Source organism: Astatotilapia calliptera, chromosome 3, assembly GCF_900246225.1.
Source record: "Astatotilapia calliptera chromosome 3, fAstCal1.2, whole genome shotgun sequence".
Classification (NCBI taxonomy): domain Eukaryota; kingdom Metazoa; phylum Chordata; class Actinopteri; order Cichliformes; family Cichlidae; genus Astatotilapia; species Astatotilapia calliptera.
This window is the reverse complement of record NC_039304.1, coordinates 13478171-13502019: the sequence shown is the minus strand read 5'-3', so window position 1 is coordinate 13502019 and position 23849 is coordinate 13478171. Positions and strand designations below refer to the sequence as shown.

The following is a 23849-nucleotide window of genomic DNA, read 5'->3' as shown; positions in this document are numbered from 1 at the left end:
TTGATCTAAGTCCTCATATATGCCAACTCTAACCCTAATCCCACCCCACACTTTGGGAAAGCAGCACCTAGCATTGCTAGCAAACGATGCTATGTAATGTCAAACTAAAACAAATGCCTGAATAATGAAATTATCTTAACTATAACGATCAATGAGATTCAGAAGTTTTGCTTTTGTATCATTTTACATAGTTTATCATTATCATGCATCACATTATAAAACATCTGAAAAGCTTCTGTGTTATTTACAGTAAAATGTGTCCACAGTATAGGCGACATAAGCGCGATTGTTATGTTGGCTGGTTTTTGTCATGTACGACTTCTATGCATCAAACTGTGATAAAATCCACATAACTGCACTGTTAGGTATATGGTTATATGGTGTATAAACCATATACCATATACTGGTATATGGTTTAAAGTCTGCACTTTTGACCCAAGTGAAGATGATCTTGCTGCTGGATCGTCTTAAATGGGTCATGTGATGTGAACGCACCGGCGCCTCTGTTGGCTCCAGAGGGTTAATAAGCAGAAATCACATGAGTTACATTCCAGTGGAGCATTTATTTTCCAGGCTGCAGTCTCTGCAGAGGTCCTTGGCTGAGGCTCTGTTAGCCACGCCACAGTCTCAGCTGAGGACCAAGGGTGACTGGGCTTTTTCTGTTAGGGCACTCACTGTCTGGAAGAATCTCCCTGAGGAGGGCAGCTTGCTGAGAGCCTGATTGTCTTTTAAATGTCTCTTAAGGACATATTTTTATAAGTAGGCTTTTTCAATGCTTCCACTTTGAGCCACTTTTATGCCGTCTCCTATTTTGTTTCATCACCTCGTCTTCTTATTGTTGTTTTTGACAGTTTTATATTGCTTTTAATTTATTTGATAGTTTTAGAGCCCGTCTGACACATTATATTGCCAAATGAATTCACTTGTCTGCCTTCACACATATGAACTTGAGCAACATCCTCTTCTTAATCCACAGGGTTTAATATGATGTTGTTCCACCTTCTGCAGTTATAACAGTTTCAACATTTCTGGGAAGATTTTCCACGTATTTACGAGTGTTTATGGGAAATTTTGACCATTCTTCCAAAAGCGCATTTGTGAGACACTCAAAGTCTTGCTCTAATTCATCCCAAAGGTGTTCTGCTGGTTTGGGGTCAGGACTCTGTGCAGGCCAGTAAACTTCCTCTACACCAAACTCGTTCATCCATGTTTTTATGGACTTGCTTGTGCACCTTTGTGCACAGTCAGGAGGGAGCCGACCCCAAACTGTTTTCATGAAGTTAGGAGCATGAAATTGTCCAAAATATCTTGGTATGCTGAAGCATTAACAATTCTTTTTACTAGAACTAAGGGGTCGAGCCCAGCTCCTGTAAAGCACCAAACTTTACACCTGTTACAATGCAAGGAAAATTAATGACTGACTTCTTGCACAGGCGGGATCCTGTCATGGTACCACGCTGGAATTCACTGAGCTCCCGAGAGCGACCCATCGTTTCACAAATGTTTGTAGAAGCAGTCAGCATGGCTAGATGCTTGACTTAATATGTATGATTTATACGTATGTATGGAAGTGATTCCAACACTTGAATTCAATGAACTGGATGGGTGAATATAATATAATGTATAATAGCTGGCTGATATTATCAGCCGATAGCGTCGATTTGGCAATTCTTAGTAATAAATTAAAATTTCAAAGGTAAAGAAAACCAACTTTTACCAAGTTATCAGTGTTGATGTTTCTGATGTTGCAACTCGTATATCACATTTTAAATTATAAATGTATAAATATCATAACTGGTCTGTAAATCGTTAACTAGTCCTGCATTCAGCATCAGAATGTTTTTAGTCTGCCTTTCTAAAGTATCTTGGTGCCAGAAGCTCTGAACTTGTTTTAGAGTAATATTGCAACAAACTCTGAGCTCACCCTCCATACCCAGTCCATTTCCTGCTCTGCTTATACAAGCTCGATGGCGCCGTGATTCCTTTCGCTTTGTCAGCGGCACAGTGCGTAGTGTATTACCACTCATTTATGACTAGGTGAGATCTTTCCAGCATTCAGTCATAGCACTAAAAGAATATACAAATAGGAATTTGATTTTCTTTTTTTTTTCTAACTGCTCCCACTTGACTGGCATTTTCGAAGCCGTGTATCGATGGAAGTGATGTCTTCACCTCTCTCTCTCTCGTTCAACATTCTGGTGGTTTTATGAGACGAGCTGGTGTCTCTGTTGGTTACTGTTCAGGGGGAAGGTCATAAATGGGCGATTTATGTCTGAAGTATAGCCAGGAATGCTGATGCTACTGTCAGAGAGCAGAGATACTGTCTGGTTTGACTCACATTTAATGGAAACTATAAAGTCCACAACTGCATGTCCTAACTCACTCACTTTCCAGTATGTGCTCACACAGGGATGGAGTTAGCATAACTGGCAGACAAAAATTGTATAGAAAGGCGTAATAAGGCAGACGGATGATAAATTTGCTCTGCGTGACACCAGAGAAGGGTTCACATTTTCAGCGTCTTGCAACACATTTCTGGACTAATTTGCGGTATAAATGCACCAAGTGTACCGCCGGCGCTAAAACTAATCATCATAGAGACAAATGAGAACACTTCATTAGCGCTTAGAGTTCCAGCGGTGTCCGCATGTGTACAAATGCTACTCTTGCAACACAATTTCACAATTTGATAAGTGCAAAGGTATTCATTACCACAGCGCCAGCTAACGTGATGCTTGCATTGATTACTGCAACTACTTTTTTTTCCTCAACAGCTCTTATGTGGACTTCTACACCACCATTGTTAAGTTATGGGCATTTTAATTGCTGTAGACAGGGGTCCATTAGCATAGCTACTTGGGTGGCCTTGGCCATGTTTCTCTAAATCATTAAGCTAATTATACAAGCTAATTAATCAGTATGCTTGGAATGGGCTGCGCGAGCAGACGCTGCTCTTTGTTGGCTTGCATAATGAAACGGGTCCATTTTTAGATGGGGGTGAAAAATGGAGAAGGGGAGGGTGAAAGAAACTTTGATCTCAAAAGTAAACATATGATTTTTGCATATCAAGTGCTTCGGCAAAGTGGGTGTGGGGAAGAAAAAAAATGATGTGAAGTAGGTTTGCAGATGCAGAAAGTCAAGCGAGATTCACGTTTGTGGCGCTTTGAAGATTGCGGATAGGGGAGGTAGTTTGTGCTGCGGTGTCCAACATCCAGTTATCCGTGTGGGGTGTTTTTTTTTGTTTTTTTCTCCACGGGAGGCAAACGCAGCCAGAGATCTGTCAATCACCTGTGCCACTGTGACATCTGAGGGTAGTCAGACAATCTCAAGGGCACGTGTTTTACTTAACTGAAGCAAACGTAGACGACTTAATATTTATGCCTCTACCTAAGAATGAAAATCAGCCTTTATACTGCTTGGATATTGTGTCCCTTTTCACAACACAACCTGAAACCACATTCAATTAAAGCCCCAATTACATGCACTATGTCATTATAACTGGCTGTGTGTGTGTGTGTGTGTGTGTGTGTGTGTGTGTGTGTGTGTGTGTGTGTGTGTGTGTGTGTGTGTGTGTGTGTGTCAAGCATATACTTATGCTTTCTTGCACGCTTTTTAAAACAAGGCACTGTCAGAAATTATTACTTCCAAGCAGACATAACCAAACATCCTGCCATCCTGTCTTCAGCAAAAGGTGCAGACACTGTCAGCATTCATGCAGGAGTTTTATTTTTAGCAGCTCTCATTATGCACAATGGAAAGTCATTTTCTCAAAGTGCATGAAGCATGTTTACAAACCTAATAGGGCTGCGGTGATAACGCATCAGCGCGAAGACACTACAGTGTGTGCCAGCTCATGCTCGTCTCCGTTCACCTCGGTGCGGTGACTCTGTATGCAAACTCAGCACTGGCGTTCGGTACACCGATGTAAGTGTTTAGTGGTGAATGGACTAAAGCGTGACACGTCCTGACCTCTTTGTCTCTTTACCCGCAGGGAAATTCGGAGGAGTTCTGTTCTTTCGTCGCTCTGGTCCGAGGCAGCAATCGCAGCTGATTATTCCAAACGGGTAAGATTGAAAAAAAAGAAAACAACAACAACAACAAAAACTCAAACCCTACAATTGTGTTATTTAATCTGAGAAACTCCACTGATGACAGCCACTCCACTGGGGGATTTCTTTTTTTTCTACCTCCAGCGTTCAAATGTCAGCAGTGCAGGAGAATAATAATGTCAGCCCACAGAAATCAAATCAGGGGTCAGACAAATAAATGATGTTAGTATGGATTAAGATAAAGGTAGAATACATGTCAGGACATGATGCATTGCTCACTTGTAGATAATATTTTTCTTCTTTGTCTGACTTTTATTATGAATCGGGATGAATGTTGCACAAACTATAGAAAAATAAATGAGTGCCTTTGCAAAGGCAGTTTTATTCAATAACAGCTTGAGATTAATTCCACTCATGCTGTCAGTAGGCTACCATGTTGGGCTGATGACACACAAAGCATGCTAACGGTGCCCTCTGCAGTACAGGGATCTCCACTGCTGCTACTCTACAGTTTTAAGAGCAAAGCTGTTCTCATATGAAGACTGTGTGATGCACGCTGTTCACACCTCTCACTATATTTGCTCCTGCAAACACCCTGAATCTTCAGAATCACCTGCCGTATTAAAATAGCGTTATTGCAGTGTATAATTATGCTGTAAAGCCGTGTCGTGACACTAACGCTTTAATCTGCACTAACTAAAGTTCCCACAACTGCAAACGCCGAACTGTCCTCGGCTAAATCATGATGTCTCTCTCATTATCATCATCATAATAACGTTCCAGCTGGGATAATTAAAAGTACAGTTCATGTCCTTTGGAAATGAAGCCAAGTTTTACCCTCTATCACAGCGGTGTTTTTCAGATCAATGAACAGTCCCGTGGTTTCCCCCGGAGGACTTGCGGGTGCAGCTGTAATTGGAGCGTTTGTGTTGCTCTGAGTTACTGCTCCCCGGGCAGAGGCCAGCGCACACCAGAACATTCTTCCACATGTCCACAGGATTTCCAATGAACTCATCAAATACACTCGTAGGGGAAGCGTGTTGAGATCAAATTATCACACGCTCAGTTCTTAAGGAGGATTGAGACCCTCATTTTTATTTCCTGTCCCTGCTGGCAGCATCACATATATCCCTAAGTGTGTTAAATGAGATCGCAGGCACTAAGAATGAAAGATCTTTTTCAACAAGGCTTCGGATGCTACTCAATGCCTTGTTGTAATTACCGGGAGCATTTGTAAAAAAAATTGGCAGGAGGCGCAGGTGGCACACTGATTCAAATTAAAGGTGACGGCGACAAATGCGACATGCGTGGAAAGGCTAGGCAAAGACAGTTAAATACAGATAAGTGAGGAAGGCTAACTTTGCGTCAATGACAGGAGCAGAGTTGTCACTATCACGCTTCGCTACTGTTGGAAGCCATTCGAGTGCCCTGTTTAAGAGCCATTAAGTCATTAAATTTAAATCGAATTTGCTGTTTCTTTTCAGGGAAGAAAAAAAAACATTAGGGGCACTGTTGTTAAAAAGATGCTGTAATGCATTTTTACCAAGAACTGCGGGTACATAGGTGCCCTACGCCTGTCAGATGGAGTCGTGTTATATAAAGTGGAATTCACAGCAGTAGCAGGTGACCTGGTTTAAAATAGCAGCCGAGAAGAAAAAAAGTTTCCTGAAAGTAGGAAGTCTACTTCCTCATAGTGCTTACAGTACCTGTGAAGTGACCCGTTAGCACTGAAAAATGATGCGTCTTTGGAGTATTAAACAACCGAATCACTTAAAACTGTACAGTGTTGCTGGCTTTTACTGCGTCATTGACGTGGCTCTAATACTAAAATAGCTTTTTGTTGCAAAATACAAAAGTAGTCTTTATTTTTGTGTTTTGGCACAAACTGTTAGATGGGTAGGTTTAAGCTCTTTTGGAGCAGGTTAAATTGTCAAGGATACAAAAGTAGGTGTAGCGTTTAAGACTAAACTGGCTTCAGTATATTATATCATGGTTGGCACTGTGTGTGTGTGTGTGTGCATCCATCCAAGTGTTGTGGGCCAGACCTGGCTCCAATGATTTATTACACTGCTTGAAGGGATTTGTACTTTCATGAGGTCACATGAGTAGCATGTCAGTCAGGCATAGCAAAGTGTTCTCTTTGGCCCTGCTGGCAATTGGTAGGCATGCCAAAACAGAAAGAAAGAAAAAAATCCTGTTTCCAGCACATATTCAGGTACACCAGCAGGTACGCAGTCTTACACCCACACCCACACAGTTACAGAACCAAATACTGTAATCCAGCTTAGCACTGCTTTATCACCTGAGCAGGAGGCAGACGTTATGCAAATGCACGTAAGATATTCCAGAGGCACGTCAGCTTAAGCCTGCCTTTAAAATGTCTTTTGAGAGGTTAATTCTATGCAAATAGAGCATCACGAGTTGAAAAACGAGATGGGTATTTTTCTAATAACACTAAGAGGAAGCCACTTAGATGCAAAGTGGAGTCTTTCAGATTGACCTGGGGTAATCATTACGAGCCTAAAGGTAGTACAACGTTTTTTCTTTTGGCCAACATTAATCTGCAAAATTCAAATGAAAATTAAACATAGCTATGTTCATTTGCATGCTCTTTTCTTAATGTGCATATTCCTACCAGATGTGAATTTATATGTTTATTGATGATGCACTTGATGAATTTGAAGATACAGTCACCATAGATTTGTTTTTACGGCTTTCTTATGTGCACCTTCAGGTTTCTTTCATCATTTTGTTTGCAATATTAAAATAGTGGGTTACAAAAAAAGCTGTAAGCTGGAGACGATGTTTTACAGTTTTAAAGTGAACAAAGAAAATCTGATTATATCAAACATATTTATATACGTATATAAATATATATATTATTTTCTGCTTCTTCCGTATGTAACTGCTCGCATTGTTGAAAATAGTACATGAAAGTGATGCTAATATTAGAATTATCCACCGATTCCTTTTGCTAATAAAGAATAGACAGAGTCAGCCTGGCAGGCTATATGCACACACTCATGTGGTTTGTATTCTTATCTCAGTTACTATCTCATCTTCTAGGTGGGGGCAAAGGGGGCATTAATTTCACTGGTGTGTCGGTGAGGTAAAACCGCAGTATCGGGCAGCATGTTGGCACCTGCGTGATCCCACCAAAGAAGCCTCATTACTCGGTGAGTCGGATAAATGTTCTTTCAGTTCATGCAAGGGCATCTGTTTTTGGATTTTCTATATTAAACCTAACCTTTTTGTCAGCTCACTTTTCAATTAGTTCGTTGTCATTCATCTTAATGATAAAAGAAGCAGAAGAATCGCTCTCACAACTTTAAGCTGCTAATGGATAAAACTGCAGCAGAAGCTCTCCACACCACGTCATTGACTTTGTTTTTAATTGAGTTGTGGCATTTGAAAAGTATAAAAGGAGGAATATGATAAGGTTATTTTTTTGCTAATTTTTCTCATGTGCTCATTTTTTGTGTTATTCGTTACAGAACATACAGAGTACACTTGAACTTTTTATTTAAAATGATATAAAGTACATCTGAATCTTTAAAGAAAACTACAAAATGTTTGAAGAATTAGCCTAAACTCTTTTACTCCTGCATTTTAAGACACTAAAAGTTTTACTACAATGTATGGCTACACATATTTCTCACAATGAAAACAATTTGAAAACAGTTACTTTAAAATATTCTGTCGTTAAGTGATGACATGATGAATCCTACTTCCGGGTAGAGCAGGGCGATATGGCCAAAAATATTTATCACGATATATATTTAAAAATTTGCGATAACGATATAACCGACGATATAATTGATGCGAGACAAAATACAACTCCACAACATTACTAGCGCAAAAAGACAACCTTCCATTTATTTTCACTTAAACAAGAAGCTGGTTTTTATGTACATTAAAGCTTTATAAAAATGTAACAGTGCAAATGCAAATTCCTTGCTGAAAGTTTAACCAAAAGGCATTTCCAGTAGAAATGGGCTGACATATCCTGAGCATAACCATGTATAATATCCACTGAAGTTAAAAAGAGGTGCTTTGCAACATTAAACTGCAGTGTGCAGTACGCATTTTTCGGACCATAAGGTGCACGGGATTATAAGGCACATTAAGCGAAACAAAGCAGTCAGATAAATCAAACTTTATTAAACTCATTCTTCTTGCTTCCTCCACTTCTGTACCATTGATTCATTAATATTGAATTCTCTGGCAGCTGCTCTATTCCCATGTTGCTGCAGTATATTAATGACTAACCTCGTATTGTGGATGGATTATCTCAGTTGTTCTCCTGACTGAAGTTTGGTCCGTTTACAGCATCCTGCCATGCGATTGCATTTGTCTCTAACCATGAGGAACCTTCACGTTAACTTTTATAAGTGGAAAAGTGTTAGTGTTCGTCCTCCAGCTTCACTGTTTATGTTATGCTAACATAGCTGTGTCGCTAGCGATCACGTAGCACATCATTAGCCAACTGTACGTTTGATTTTTTTTCAGAAATCTCTCAGTCAGAACATGCAATATCATGCTTAGGTAACTAGCGAGCTAACTTCCGCTAGCTTCCGGCTAACTTCTAACTCCGTTAAATGTAATAACTTTTGTTTTCATGGATGCCTGGAAGTTAAACTTCATAGTTACACCTGGTAAAGCAGCAATGCTGATCGTTTTATTAAAGATGAAAGAATTTAGACAGTTTTTAACTCTAAGTGATGCTGCCGTGTTGTTTGACCTGAAGCATACGGAGTTTAGGACCCAGATTACTCCCAGATTTAAGAGCATCTTAGTCCGACAAATATGACAATAACAACGGCCGCTTGCATGTTCTGCAAAAAATGTGCTTTGTTGTGTATCTGATGGACAAACACCAAACCAGTTCCACATCACGGAAGTTGCACCATTTTTACAAACCAATTCTGGTTCATCTGTTTCACTCAACAATCGGCCATGTGCGTATGAAAAACAAAGGCACTGCGCACGCGCGTTTTACTCCCATTCTATCGCGATATTTCATTTTCCTATCGTTGCCTAACATTATACCGGTATTACCGTGAACGGTATAATATGGCCCAGCCCTACTTCCGGGCCTAAAGTAGTCTGCGTTTAATAGGGTTTTTGTGTTGTTAACATGTTTAATGTTATGTATTTTCTTCTATTTAATCTCAAAAAGCTCCTAAAACAGTCAGTGATCCCTGTTGACCTCCCTCGGCTTTTATTACCGCTAATCATTTATTTAAGCTCAGTTTTTAAAACCTTAGGATGTAACTACAGCCCAGCCCATGCAGCAGTATATGAATGACTAACCTCGTATTGTGGATGGATTATCTCAGTTGTTCTCCTGGCTGAAGTTTGGTCCTTTTACAGCATCCTGCCATGCGATTACATTTGTTCCTGACCACCGAGAAACACTCACGTTAACTTTTATCGAGTGGAAAAAAAGTTAGCTTGTTTATATTATGCTAACATAGCTGTGTCGCTAGTGGTCACGTAGCACATCATTATATACCAGCTAGCCAAACTTCAGTAACCCTACAAACATCACTGCTGTTTAGTTTTCTGTCTTCATTTATGTTGGAAGTGATAACAGAGCTGTACGTTTTAATTTGTTTCCAAAACCCGCAGTCAGGACATGTTATATTGTATTTAGATAGAAGCTAGCGAGCTAACTTCCTGCTAACTTCTAACTCCGTTAAATGTCATAAATTCCGTTTTTATGGATGCCTGGATGTTAAACTCAATTGTTACACCTGGTAGAGCAGAACGCTGATCATTTTATTACAGATGAAAGACTTTAGACAGTTTTTCAACTCTCAGTAATGCCATAGTGATCGTTTGATATATGGACCTGCAGCGGAGTTTAGGCCCGGACACGGCTAGTGACGTCAGACTTAACGACCGAATATGTGAAATGGGACAAGATTTAGTGATTTAAGGCTGATAACAAGTACGTGAAAAGTTGTGCATAATCAGCATAAAGTTGGTTTAATCAGCTTTGTACATACTGCAAAAATGCAAACGTAACACAGAAAGTCTGCTTAACATCTAAAATGAATATTAACTATGTCATAATTCAACACAGAAAAAAAACAATGACTCGGGCAATATAATGACCATAATATCTGATATAGATAAGAACTACTGAAGCCTAAGATGTAGTTGTGTGCCAGGCCTGGTTGTTGAGCTCTCAGTAGTCTAGAAGGAGTAAACAGAAAAAGAAACAAACAAAGACACAGATAAAGACGAGAGCACTCAGAGAGCTAACTATCCCCGACAGGGAACAGCAATACTAAAACTGATGTTATTTATGCTGATGTCATCATTCGTAATACTGAAACCCCCAATAGTGACGTCTGCACTGTTTTCATAGATCATTTGTGCTGATGTCAGCATTGTTAATGGAAATCTAGTGTAGTATATTAATCTTTTGGTTTCAATATGAAGTCATGTAATGTTGTAATGAAAACATATGTTTTAAGGAGCTCAAGGAAGTGCTTATGTCTCCCAGTCACTGTTATATTGCTTAAAGTTTGAAGACGATCCAGTGGAAACTAAAGCCTTTTCCTAATGCTAAATGGACCAGTCTTATATAGCGCTTTTCTACTTTTTCCAAGCACTCAAAGTGCTTTACTAACTTGCCTCATTCATGTTTTCACACTCATTCGCATAAGCACTTTTTTCTATTTACCATTTACACACATTCAAACTCAGATGGATGCATCAGAGAGTAACTTGGGGTTAGTATGTTGCCCAAGGATATTTGGCAGACGGGGATCAAGCCACCAAACGTCCGAGTAGCAGGTGACCTGCTTTACCACCTGAGCAACGGCCACCCCAAATTCATGTGATCCTAACCTTTGACCTATGACCTTGAAGCATTACTTCTAATATGGTCTATTTTATTAATTTTACAAATATGATTAGAGCAGAGCTGTCTGAAATCCTTTGCCTGTTCAAGCTGTAAAAAGCTTGCAGATTTCTCAATTACTATGTCATTATGTGAAACTTTATGTCATCATTGTGATGTCTTAGGGTTTTGTACTGAAAAAATAAACACTGTGTTGTACAGCCCTCTCCATAGTCATATAAAAGATCAGTTAATATGGTTTCTTGCAATTGTTTTTCAAGGTCAGCTTTGACCTTGGGCATGAACAGAAAAGGTCAAGGTCAAATGCTTAGCCAGCCTAGTTGGTGTATTGTTGTGATGTTTCAATAAATGTCTTGTGTCCGTTCAGCCTCATCAACAGCAGAAAAGGCTTCTTTTTATTTTATTTAAATCACAATGTAAGATGTTTACATTGTGTGTGAATCACCTTTCAATTCAATTCAGTTTTATTTATATAGCACCAAATAACAACAACAGTCGCCTCAAGGCGCTTTATATTGTAAGGTAGACCCTACAATAATACAGTTGCTTGCAAAAGTATTCGGCCCCCTTGAACTTTTCCACATTTTGTCACATTACAGCCACAAACATGAATCAATTTTATTGGAATTCCACGTGAAAGACCAACACAAAGTGGTGTACACGTGAGAAGTGGAACGAAAATCATACATGACAAATAAATAACTGCAAAGTGGGGTGCAAAACATACAGAGAAAACCCAACAATCATATGACCCCCTATGAGCAAGCACTTTGGCAACGGTGGGAAAGAAAAACTCCCTTTTAACAGGAAGAAACCTCCGACAGAACCAGAGAACGAAAAAAATACATGAGAAAATAAGAAAACAAAACAAAGAAATGACTAACTAAAACCTTAAATAAATGAGGTACTGTAGAGTATCATAGTACCTATGCAAGGATATCACAACAAGCTGTCAGCGATGAATACAAGATTACAGGCTTACAGCAACCTGACATAAAAAACAAGCTATTGCATATTTACACAGCATCATCATTTTCATCTCTTTAACTTAGTTGTATTGTCAGGAAGAGAAAAAACTACATACAGTGTTTTAGATGTTGGCGCTGCAACACAACAAAGCATAAAACAATTTTAACAGCTACCAGCTGTGCAGCATTGTAAGCAGCCAGAGTGTGATCGGGGCAAATTCCTAGTGTCATTTCCCACATTTAACCAGCATCTGATATACTAGAACCCGTTTTGAGGAGAGAAAATCCCTGACCCAAGCCTGCGCGGTGATGTAGCTGAAGAAATACATTCAGTGGGGTATAAATATTGCACAGTGAGTACATGGAGGGCTTTTTGGCCAATGAATTATTACAAAGTCCAGTGGCTTCGTGCCAGCCGCGGAGTATATCTCGCTCAGCTTCACCCTGCAATAAGCTGTGACTGGGGAATTGTGGTTATAGTCACACCACAAAAAAAGACCAGTGATACCAGAAATCCATCACATTCATCCCACAGGTTGTGTGCTTACATTTGGCCAGACTCAGCAATATCCAGTTAGCTAAAAGGGTGTAAATAACAATGAAAGTGCACACAGCAGGTGGTAGACAAAAAAAAGAGGAAAAGTTAATGAAGTTCCACTTTTTTTTTTCCTGTATTATCATTTTTTTTCTTCTTTTTCTGTACACAAGAGGCACAGTGGCGTTAGCTAGTCAACATTTACAGGAGGCAGGAATGAGAGACAAACTATTTCCCTTGGTGATCAGCTTCATGATGCTTAGATAGATGGTGATCCCCGAAGCGAATAAAGTGTGCCACCCTCACGTTCTCGCTCTCAGAAGAGCAAATCTGGATGGCGACGATGATGGTGGTGATGATGATGAGTCTATTTGCTCAACAGCAGTAGAACAGGGATGTGAAATTACTCCATGTTCGGATTTTTCCTGCTAAATCACTTTTCATTTGCACAAGATAATCACGTAACCCGGCGGAGCATGAAGTCGATAGTTAACACAGCTGATTGTACCAGCACAATGAGGTTAAACGAAGATCAAAATAAGTATTCGAAATGGAAAAAAGGGGGGAGGGGATGACTTTTGGATTGTCAAACCAAAGATATGTTGGGCAGGTTGGTGATTAGCAGCAATGCATAATCCCCGGTCTGCTGACATATTTCTTTTGGATACTGGCTGTCTGAAAAAGACAGATATGCAGTGCAGAATGGATCAAATCTGTTTCATGTCAGATAGCAGCTAGCGGTTTCTCAGGACAAATCTCTACTAAGCCACAAGCAGACTGGATTAGAGATTGAAGCAGTGACCACAGTGGATCAGGAGAATACTAAAAAGGTGCATTATTAAATGATTAGCGACAATTTCCGATAACCTCCAAATTACTTACTTAAATACAGCACATTCATAAGTCCCGTTGCCTCACTTGTCGTGATTGAAATGCTCATTCTTAAATATCGCATTTGTATTGTGATTATGAGGAAGCGAACATGGGAGATTCGTCTTATTCTCTGTGGAGAAAAAAAGCAGAATTTTGCAAAAGCCCTGAGCCTGTGCGCATGTTTAATGCAATGCGCAGGTTTGTCTCGAGGTGTTATGGATGAGGTGTTTCATGGGACCTGCTGCTCATTTAGTCCTGTGACAGGTAATGTTCTGGTGCTTTTTGAGATGTGGCTTAAACACACGCATACTGTTTGCTTGCAAAAAAAAGGAAAAAAAGAGGAAAAACATGAAGAAATGGAGCTCCAGCATCACTGGTCATGCAAATGGATAATCTCAGCTTTTTCTTTCATTAGTTAACATAGTGTAAACGTGTGCGGCAAACAATCTGCATACTTAATCCCACTGCAACCTCCAAAGGAAATGAAAGAAGAGTCTAAACGTGCGTCAGGATACACATGTTAAGGGAATGCTATCTCAGGACTTTGGACTGTCTATGAAACTTCAAACTGAATCATTCTTACACAGACAGATATTTTTCAGCCAAAGTGTGTTTTTGTTGCCAGCCTTTATCCAGCATTATATAACCACAAGATGGTGCTATGCATCACCGTTTGCCTTCCAAGCCTTCCCCAAGTCCCTCCACGTGAGGAGGCGTGATTCACCTGCGTCATTAGAATGACTGCTTTCCATTTAATAACTCAGTAAAGTCTCATTTGCATGAAAAATGAAACGAAATACATTGTTTTTGAATCGCTCGATCAGGATTGACCGTGATGCCAAACTAGTTATTTTAAATCTCAATCTTCAAATGACAAAAAGTTGCAGTCATTTTATTTAATCCAAGAAAAACTAAACATTAAACATTATCTACATTACATTTTCCATTTTCTCATTTCACAAAAAAAATCCCAAATCATCTAAATAAATCAAAGTAAAACTAACATGAAGATGTGAAAACCACCAGAGCAAACTTGAGTTTTAAAGATTGTATTGAAAAAAGAAATATTGAATTAGTTGTCGGGCGACTTGCTTTCAGGGAAGCTTTATGTATGTGCGTAGCACGTGACAGGTTAAATGCATGTTTACATGCTTATGCAGTATAGAAGGAGATTAGATGGGGTGATAGTACAATTGAAATTACAGTAAAATCCAGTAGGTGGCAGTCTGTCAATACAGATTTTTTTTTAACACACCCACAGTAGGTGTGCCTCTCATCATCAGGAGAGGTTCCTTACTTGCTATGTCTCTGCACAGTATGACGGGTGAATGCAAAGTGACAGCGCAAAGGAACTTTTATCGATGGTGTAATGAAACACGCAAGCTATTTGGATGTGGTGTGTGTGTGTGTGTGTTTAAATACATATATATATATATATCATGGATTAATGGCTGCATGAGAAAGTCAGCACTCACACACACACCTCTGCAGTGTTTTTTCCTCTTTCATTTTCGCCCCTTATATCTCTTGCGCTCCATCTCTCACACTTGCACAAAGCTGAATGGCGTCACCACCCACCACTCACACTCACTCACGCGCGCAGACACACACACACACACACACACACACACACACACACACACACACCTCCTCGCCATCTGTCTGTGCAGCGGCCCGTGTCTCTTGCACTGGGAGCAGTTGAGAGCAAGACAGAGAAAGTGTCTCTTGGCTCTTTAGTTCTGAATCCCACTTCCGCTCTTCTTTCTCCTGCTGTGCTGTTGTCTATCAAACGGTCTCACAGCATCACGCTGTGTGCTGATGAGCTCTCCGTGCCTTTGTAACACCTGTGTGCTTTTACTGTAACGAGAGCTCGTCTCAGCTTCAACCTGAGCCCCGTTTCCGCGCGAATGTTAAAGCTCAACAAAAGGAAAAACAAACAAGCCTGATTAGCTTGTTTATAATAAGTTTCATATTAATAGCACAGATGGCAGGATTACGCCCTCCAAGAAATATTTTTGGTAAAAGAAACCGTGGGACCGGCATGTTCCCCGTGACAGAGTGCAAGAGGAATGCGCACATTTTGGACATCGTTTGCTGCTATTACCTCTGCCAGAGTTGTAAGGAAGCAGAGTGAATTTCTCTGTGTGCTCCTTGATTTTATCGAGCAGCGTGAGTTTACGGTAAAAAAATAAATAAATAAAGCACACAAAGCCAGGAATGACAGCATCTTTACATAACAGAATGATTAAAATCCACAGGAATGCACATGATAGGTGTCATAAAGACTGTGTTTTCCCCTCTGTCTAAGAGTCCCTTCTCTTCATAGTAAATTTTCATAACCCTGCAACTTACCAGAAAGCTTTGTAGGCAGCTTAAGTAATTTGAACAAAAATGCATCACCTCTCTCCCCTCAGTCGCCTCCCTTTAGACAGCAAGCAAAAGTGCCTTCATAACGCTGCTATATTCAGCTGCGGTGATAAGAAATGGCAGCTATCAGCAAGCAGTCTGGAAGCTGCATATAACTGTTATTGTGTGTGTATATATATATATATATATAAAAAATGATTTATGTGGCCTATCACTTAGGAGGTGCAAAATGTGGATGAGTATGGGCTAATATAATAATAGAGGATGAATGAGAGGGATAAAGAAAGGGCCAGGTGACGCCTCAAGAAGGAGAGCGAGATCAAAGGCAAAAGACGTTTAATAACAGCAAGAAATTCAATTTTCTAATCATCTTCTGTGGAGTTCACGTAATTAATTTCAGTTAGAAAAGAGAGAAAATCATTATATTAAGATAAAGGACTATATATATATATATATATATATATATATATATATATATATATATATATATATATATATATATATATATATATATATATACATATGTCAGAAAGTTTGTATCAACTTCTGAGCACGATCACTTTGAAATTTTTTAAATATGCATCACCTTTCATCCAAGAATTCAATTCAATTCAATTTTATTTATATAGCACCAAATCACAACAAAAGTCACCTCAAGGTGCTTCATAGATACAGAGAAAAACCCAACATTCATATGACCCCCTATGAGCAAGCACTTTGGCGACAGTGGGAAGGAAAAACTCCCTTTTAACAGGAAGAAACCTCCGGCAGAACCAGTTTCAGGGAGGGGTGGGGCCATCTGCTGTGACCGGTTGGCGTGAGAGAAGGAAGACAGGATAAAAGACATGCTGTGGAAGAGAGACAGAAATTAATAACAGATATGATTCAATGCAGAGAGGTCTATTAATACATAGTGAGTGAGAAAGGTGACTGGAAAGGAAAAACACAATGCATCATGGGAATCCCCGGCAGCCCATGTCTATTGCAGCATAACTAAGGGAGGATTCAGGGTCACCTGGTCCAGCCCTAACTATATGCTTTAACAAAAAGGAAAGTTTGGAGCCTAATCTTGAAAGTAGAGATAGTGTCTGTCTCCCGAATCCAAACTGGAAGCTGGTTCCACAGAAGAGGGCCCTGAAAACTGAAGGCTCTGCCTCCCATTCTACTTTTAAATACTCTAGGAACAACAGGTAGGCCTGCAGAGCGAGAGCGAAGTGCTCTAATAGGGTGATATGGTACTACAAGGTCATTAAGATAAGATGGGGCCTGATTATTTAAGACCTTGTATGTGAGGAGCAGGATTTTGAATTCAATTCTGGATTTAACAGGATGAGGCTTCTCCAGTTCTAAAACCAAAAGGTGGAGAGTCCCAGGTATTTAAACCCTACTGGGAGTTGGCTCCTTTGGAGGTGTTCGCTGACCCACTATTAATCATCGCATCGTCGCAGGAGCCAAGTTGTGAAAAAAGGTGCAGGTCATTACCACCAGAGGTTTCAGGTGAAACCACGGTGAGACCTTGGCCCAACCTATCAGCCTAACTGATGCAAGGTGCAAGTTGGGGTTGAGTTGTTTTGACCAATCAGTAAAGAGACTGACTATTTTGGGCCCACAAGCTTTATCATTTGAATATGATAAACAAATAAAGATCAAATTACTCTGAATGTACCAAAGCAAACATCTAATATGTCCATATATTATATATATCAGGCAGCACGGTGGCACGGTGGTTAGCACTGTTGCCGCACAGCAAGAAGGTCCTGAGTTCAATTCCACCATCTTTCTGTGTGGAGTTTGCATGTTCTCCCCGTGTCTGCGTGGGTTCTCTCCGGGTACTCCGGCTTCCTCCCACCGTCCAAAGACATGCAGCTTGTGGGGATAGGTTAATTGGATAATCCAAATTGCCACTAGGTGTGAATGTGCGAGTGAATGTGAGTGTGAATGGTTGTTTGTCCCTGTGTGTTGGCCCTGCGACAGACTGGCGACCTGTCCAGGGTGTACCCCGCCTCTCGCCCTATGACAGCGGGGATAGGCTCCAGCGACCCCCGCGACCCTGAAAAGGATAAGCGGAAGCGAATGGATGGATGGATGGATTATATATATCTAATACTACACAGTCTACCATCGTTTATGAGTGTTTGATTTTCCCTATAAATCCAACAAGTGTCAAATGATCTCTAATGAAAACACCCACTAAGTGCAGTCCAAAATGATTTCATACCTACGCAGCAGCAAAGATAATCCCACATTTTCCAAAACAAAAAGCTAAAACCTCTTTAAGGACTTTGTTTGCAATCTTGTATAGATATAAATCCAAGCTACTTTTCTCTGTTGAATATCAGTCTCTGATGCTCATTAAATGTTGTATGGAGAAAATAGGCTTGGCGCTAGCAAGCAGCCTCATGTTTACCCGTTGGCGCAGAGCTGGTGCGATGTCCAGACTTGTAAATCAGGCCCATTGAGGTAGCATAATGCCGATGATTATGACAGCCAGTCGCATGGGAGTGATAGAGGGACGTTGAGTTATGGACTTGGGGAGGATGCCCAGAACTGAAGAGTCTCGCAAATGCAGAAGCACTTTCACCAAAACACAAGTCCCCAGATGGGGACTAATGCTGCAGTTGGCGGCTGCACCACCCAAATGACTGCATATTAGCTGCTCAAAACCCGGCACACAGGATGGTGAAGGTTTTCCTTTTTTCCCCCCCTAAATTTCATAGTTGTGCCATTTTACTAAAAAATCTGAAAGAAAAAAAAATCACTTACTGAATACAAGAGCAACACACAGCCAGAGTATTTTGAAAGTGTTTTGTGTTGCACTGGCATGCGATGCATCACTTAACTAGATGACTTCAGCCAGGCGGATTCATTTCCATTCACTGTATTACTAAAGAATCTACTCTTTGCGTTCTGCTTTGTTCATTCTGCTCCTCTCCGCAGACCAACGATCATTCATCCCCATTGATCGTCAGCCATGATAATATAATCAGGCGTAAAGCACTGACAAGGCTGGCCGGTCCGATAGATCAGAGCTGCTGACAGCAGAGCTATGCACAGGTCATAAACCCTCACCTTCCTTGTTTGACCCCACATCAATTTGGCTCTTTCCAATATGAATGCAAATAACAATGCGTTTTTGGTGACATGTTTATGGTTATCTCTGTATCCCCCCTCTCGCTCCACCCGCTGCACCTAAATGTGCTGATGTTACTGAGCTAATGGGATTGAAAGAAGGTAACCTATTGCTCTGGAGTGGCCGGCACTCCACTCCCAAATACCTACTTTGAGCACCACCATTGCCCATGCCCATTTTTTGCGTTTGTTTGGGGTTTTTTTGCACAAACACTTACATATACAGTATATGCATACCTACATGTCCTCCGCCTCACTCACTTGTGTATGCATTGAGCTGATAAGTACTGCGGCTCATTTTCCCCATGGCAAAGCACAGTAAAAAACTGGGGAGTAATAATTGCTTTGGGGGGGTGGGTGGTGCGGCAATACGAGGATGGCTAAATATGCTTGATTGCCTCCTAAGCTTCAGTGCTGTGTAATGAAATATGGCTGCTGCAGACGGGGGCTCCCGTGCGATAGCTTTCTTGTCACTTTCTCACTTGCCTTTTTCTTTTTTTCTTTCCCCTGCAGCCTTTCACTCTTCGGCGCCGGCATTTTCATCTTTGCTTGCCCATTGCCGTCGTCATAGAACGGAGTGCGTCCGAGCATTTGTTGCCATTGAACGCTATCTTAGCTATAATGTAATAATTACGGAGGCCAAATCCGGCCTAATTGAGTATTCCTCCCCGGCATCAAAATGCCAGGCGCCTTAATATTCCTCTGTTCTACAATTTAATTTGTGGATTCATTAGCATGACCGGCGTGTATAGAGAGAAAGCTGATAAGAAGGAACCCGGCAAAACACACCGGTGATGAGGTCAGTTTGTAGAGGCCAGCCATATCCTCACCTGGGTAATTACGTTAATTTACATGTAAGAACCGTAAAACCGAAAACCTTTTTTTTTAATGCAACTAAATGTCAGGTTAGCTTGTTTCCTTTAGCTTCTGCAAATAAAGAAGAGGTTTTCACACGGAAAATTGCCTCTGAGTCAGCGTGATAAGTGTCGGGCAGAGACACTACTTTGCTCGTGACATTCACAATTATCTTTGCTAATCATCCCATTTGACCGCTATAAAGTTCTACAATAATGTTTCAAAAGATAATGAGTCAAATTAAAACTCATCCAAAAAAAAGAGAAAGAAATGTCCCAGAACCAGCTCATTTTTATTGTAACCACCCAAAGCACATTTCTCCATGTTAGTTAAATAAGTAGCAAATCATTTACAAGAATATTAGTCCACAGGCTTGTATGGGCACAGCAGCATCTGCTAATGCATTTAGCAGGAAAATAGCCTGAGAAAATCTTCCGCGCACATTAAATAGACTTAAAAAGACTTTTTTTTTCTTTTTTCTTTCTTTTTTGCTTTCAGAATAACTAACAAGCCTAATTTGTTGTGCTACTTAAAGGAAAATGTAATCACACTTGTTTTCATAATTCACAAAGTCAATCGATAACTGCGGTTAAGTCATTCTCTACCGCACGCGCAATTTTCTCTTCCTTCAACTGAAATTTGGTTCAAAAGCACTTTTCTGTTTCTTAACTATACATTTTGTACATAATGGCGCCGAATACATGAACTAATTAAATGAGCAACATAACAATGTTGAAAAGCTCTGTATACAAAAATTCATGGTTGATTCATTTTTAGTAAGAGCTAATTGCGTTGTGTAGAGAAATGCTTTTCTTATACTTTTTCTATTTCTGTTTTTCTCGTGCATGTAGTTCTCTTTCCTGAGACGTCAACCACAGGATGAGGCCTGCGGCAGGTAAGAAACTGAGCAGAGTATCTTGATGCAAGAGGATTTTAACTGTTCTTTAAATATACATTTGTTTAAATTTCACACAGTACGTTAAGTCGGGGTTACTTTGTTCTACTTTCAAATTTGTGTATGTGAGCTGATAATGTTTCCAAATAACCATCTTTGTTTAAAAAAAAGAGTAAATTGCATGTTTTGAGTGCAGAGACAGGCCCAAGAATATGTCAAGTGACATCAAATCAAGCGCTAAGCTGAATCTCGACTCAGCTCCATCTCCTGACCTGGATCGGGGCGGAGGAAACAGACTATATCTGGCAACCTAAACCTTTTTAAAGTGACTGAGAGTGTGAGGGAGACTGACTGGCACTGATGGGACCAGACCGGGACTGCGCGATGCCGTGCTGCACTGCACCCGGGCCTCAGAGCCTGATTGATAGAGTGTGATGAGACTGTCACTGAGCAAGGAGAGAAGCCGAGAGATAGGCTAGATGGAGGGAGGGAAGTGGGCTGACCAGGGGAGAGAGATAGAGAGAAATAAATCTGAGAACATGTGAAGGATGAAGTGGGGGAATGAAGTGGCTGGATGGAAGGTGGACATATGAAGGATGGGGAGGCGGAGCGCTGGGGGCGTGGGGTGGGGGGGGGGGGGGGGGGGTTGATGTTGGAGAGGTGAGTCAGATACTGAGAAGCTTACAGCTTTGCTTCTGAGCGAGATATACTTGGCATAAACAGATTTAGTTGATATGAATATCTGCAAAAACAGGATAAAACTTTTAAAAAAGGCAAGAAGTTATTTTTATGCAAGCAAAAATATCACATGACAAATTGTGGCTGATATTTATTAGGGCTGGATTTACTCCATTTACTAAACAAAAACTTTTTTTTACATAATGGAAAAAAATATTTTGTAACTTGCAACACAATATGTTAGCACTTGCCGTTATTTTTATTTCTTAAAGAAAAGCAAAGGTAAACAAAAGATTGGTCTGCACATATAGTATATTCTGATGGGCTTGGGGAATATTCTCAGACGTTCCAAGCAGCTAGCATTAGGCCAAGAGCTGGAGGTTGTGTGCTCCACAATGCCCCCTACTGGGCAAATCCAGCAAGTCATTATAGTAAAGTTAAACTAAACTAAAAACTAAATGTGAAAAGTTGATGAACATGTTAATTTAAGCTTTCAAAACGTTATGTGTTCATAATCTAGTACCTTTACTGATTTTCCTAAACTTTGCCTCTGACACGTGCACTCCAAACAATAATAAAAGATTGTAATTAAAATATTAATTTAAAAGAATAACACTAAAGTCATTAAAAACTAAATTGAAATATGAAAATCCTCTGAAAATTACCTGAACCTAAATTGAATGTAAAACAAAAAGTCAAAATTAAATTGAAGTAAAAGCTGATTTGAAAATTCAGAATGATAATAACTCTGCAGTGGGAGTTAATTGCACCACTAAGTTGAAAGACCAGCCTGGAAATAAATGAATGAATTACTGAGGATGGGTGCTAATAAATGCTCTTCAATAATCAGTGTGACCAACTTGAAACACGCCACAAAGTTGGGGATGAAATGGCGAAAATGTAGCTAATATATCTACTACTTCGGGATAACTTGTTAGCTAAGAAAGTCGTCAGAGGAAGACTGAAGTCTTACATACTTTCGCTTGCTTCTACAATATTACATCAACCATCCAGTGACAGGTTTCCACATCACTGCGTTTGCAACTTTCAAACCTGAGTGCTGGTGGCAGTACGGTGAGCAGCACTGTTGCCTTACAGCAAGAAGATTCCGCCATCAGGCCATGTTCTTTTTGCATGTTCTTCCCATGTTTGCGTGGGTTCTCTCCCAGATTTTACACATTTTTAGCACATTGTAGTATATCAGGTTTGATCATGAGAGTTCTCGTCTGTGCAACTTTAATTTCCAAAACTATATTTCTTGCACTGTATGTTGGCCATGTGAATATCCTAAATAGTTTATTGCCTTGTTTATCGGTTCATCAGCACCTGCTTTGGTCACAATATTAGATCTTGAGGACACATGGCATCTTGGCAATGAATGGACTACAGGCTGAGTTAAAGCCCTGTTCTGGGAATTCCACAGTTAGTGATTTTAGACTCAATAAAAGCACCATGTTTTAGTTTTATCCTTGCCTGAGGAAAGAAGGCTGACTCACCAGAACGCCAAAGTTATTATTAGTGCCTCACATGTGTGGAGAAAAGCTATGTGTATGTGCATGTCAGTGTGTGGAAGACAGAGAGAGAGAGACAGAGAGAGGCAGGCTGAGCCCTAGCAGTAGTGGTAAGTGCATGCAGGAGCAACATGAGGAGCTCTTATCTGCCGCCTGCCAAGCCCTGACCAGGGCCCTGACTCCTGCGCTCCCTCCCTCTCTCTGTCCGTCTCCAGCAGGGCTTCCCACTAGTCTTCTATTGGCAAGGCGGCCAGGTGAAATGAGCAATTCCCATTCAGGGACAGGAATGCTGCACAGACTCACCCTGTGAAATGGCTGCTCACTTTGGCAGATCAATGCACTCTCTTTCCCTTGTGCACTGCCACTGAGTGATAGCCAGGAAGAAAAAAGGAGGGGGAAAAATGAGTATGGGTAGAGAGACGGCAGAGGTGGTTTTGCATATGAGGTTGCACATGCACGAAAGTGTGTAGGGGGGGAGGCAGGGTGTTAGCAGGGCATTTAATGATATTTGCCATGGCTGCTCTGAGCGAGTGCTATTGGAGGAAAATGGGAAATGCTTTGCATATACTCAAAAAGACATGCAATATTGCTGTTCCTCTTTAAAAGAAAAAGTGCCGGTCCCCGTCCCACCGGATATGAGAATTTTCAGCTGCTCAACTGGAAATTTTTCCAATATGAATGATATTAGCACCAATCATATTAAAATGCTTAGTTGTGCCGAAATGAATTCCATACCTCTTCAGTGAGAGGCTCATATGTCAGACGTTTATAGCATAGCAAGTTTTAAACATAGGTTCAAAACTGTGAGATAAAATGTGCCTAATGTAGATTTATTCTCCAGCTCGTGATCGCACTCAATAGCCAGTGATTTTTTTTCTCCCCCAGCACACTGCATCTGCACTGTCTAGTACGCCTTCTTGCTCCTCACGGGTAATCTGTCCTTCCACATGTAATAAATCAGGATTTGAGGAGGGCTGGTGTAAGCCCAGCCAAAAATGAAATAACAACAAACTCTAACTGTTTATATAATGAAGAAAAAGTCATTCATAGTCATATTATATTGCAAAATATCTGTAATAATGCGCAATTAATCTCTTTATTACATGGATAACCCA

General features: G+C 40.5%; 1 protein-coding gene across 37 annotated transcripts in view; it reads left to right on the top strand.

Moving 5' to 3' along the window:
- LOC113018650 (protein tyrosine phosphatase receptor type D) overlaps positions 1-23849 on the top strand; it is a 410754-nt gene that overhangs the window by 155120 nt on the left and 231785 nt on the right. For all 37 annotated transcript variants that reach the window (XM_026161898.1, XM_026161908.1, XM_026161906.1 and 34 more), the window contains exons 5-7: positions 3992-4064; positions 7116-7225; positions 20502-20545. The gene's annotated coding sequence lies outside the window, so the exon portion shown is untranslated. The remainder of the gene's footprint in view (positions 1-3991; positions 4065-7115; positions 7226-20501; positions 20546-23849) is intronic.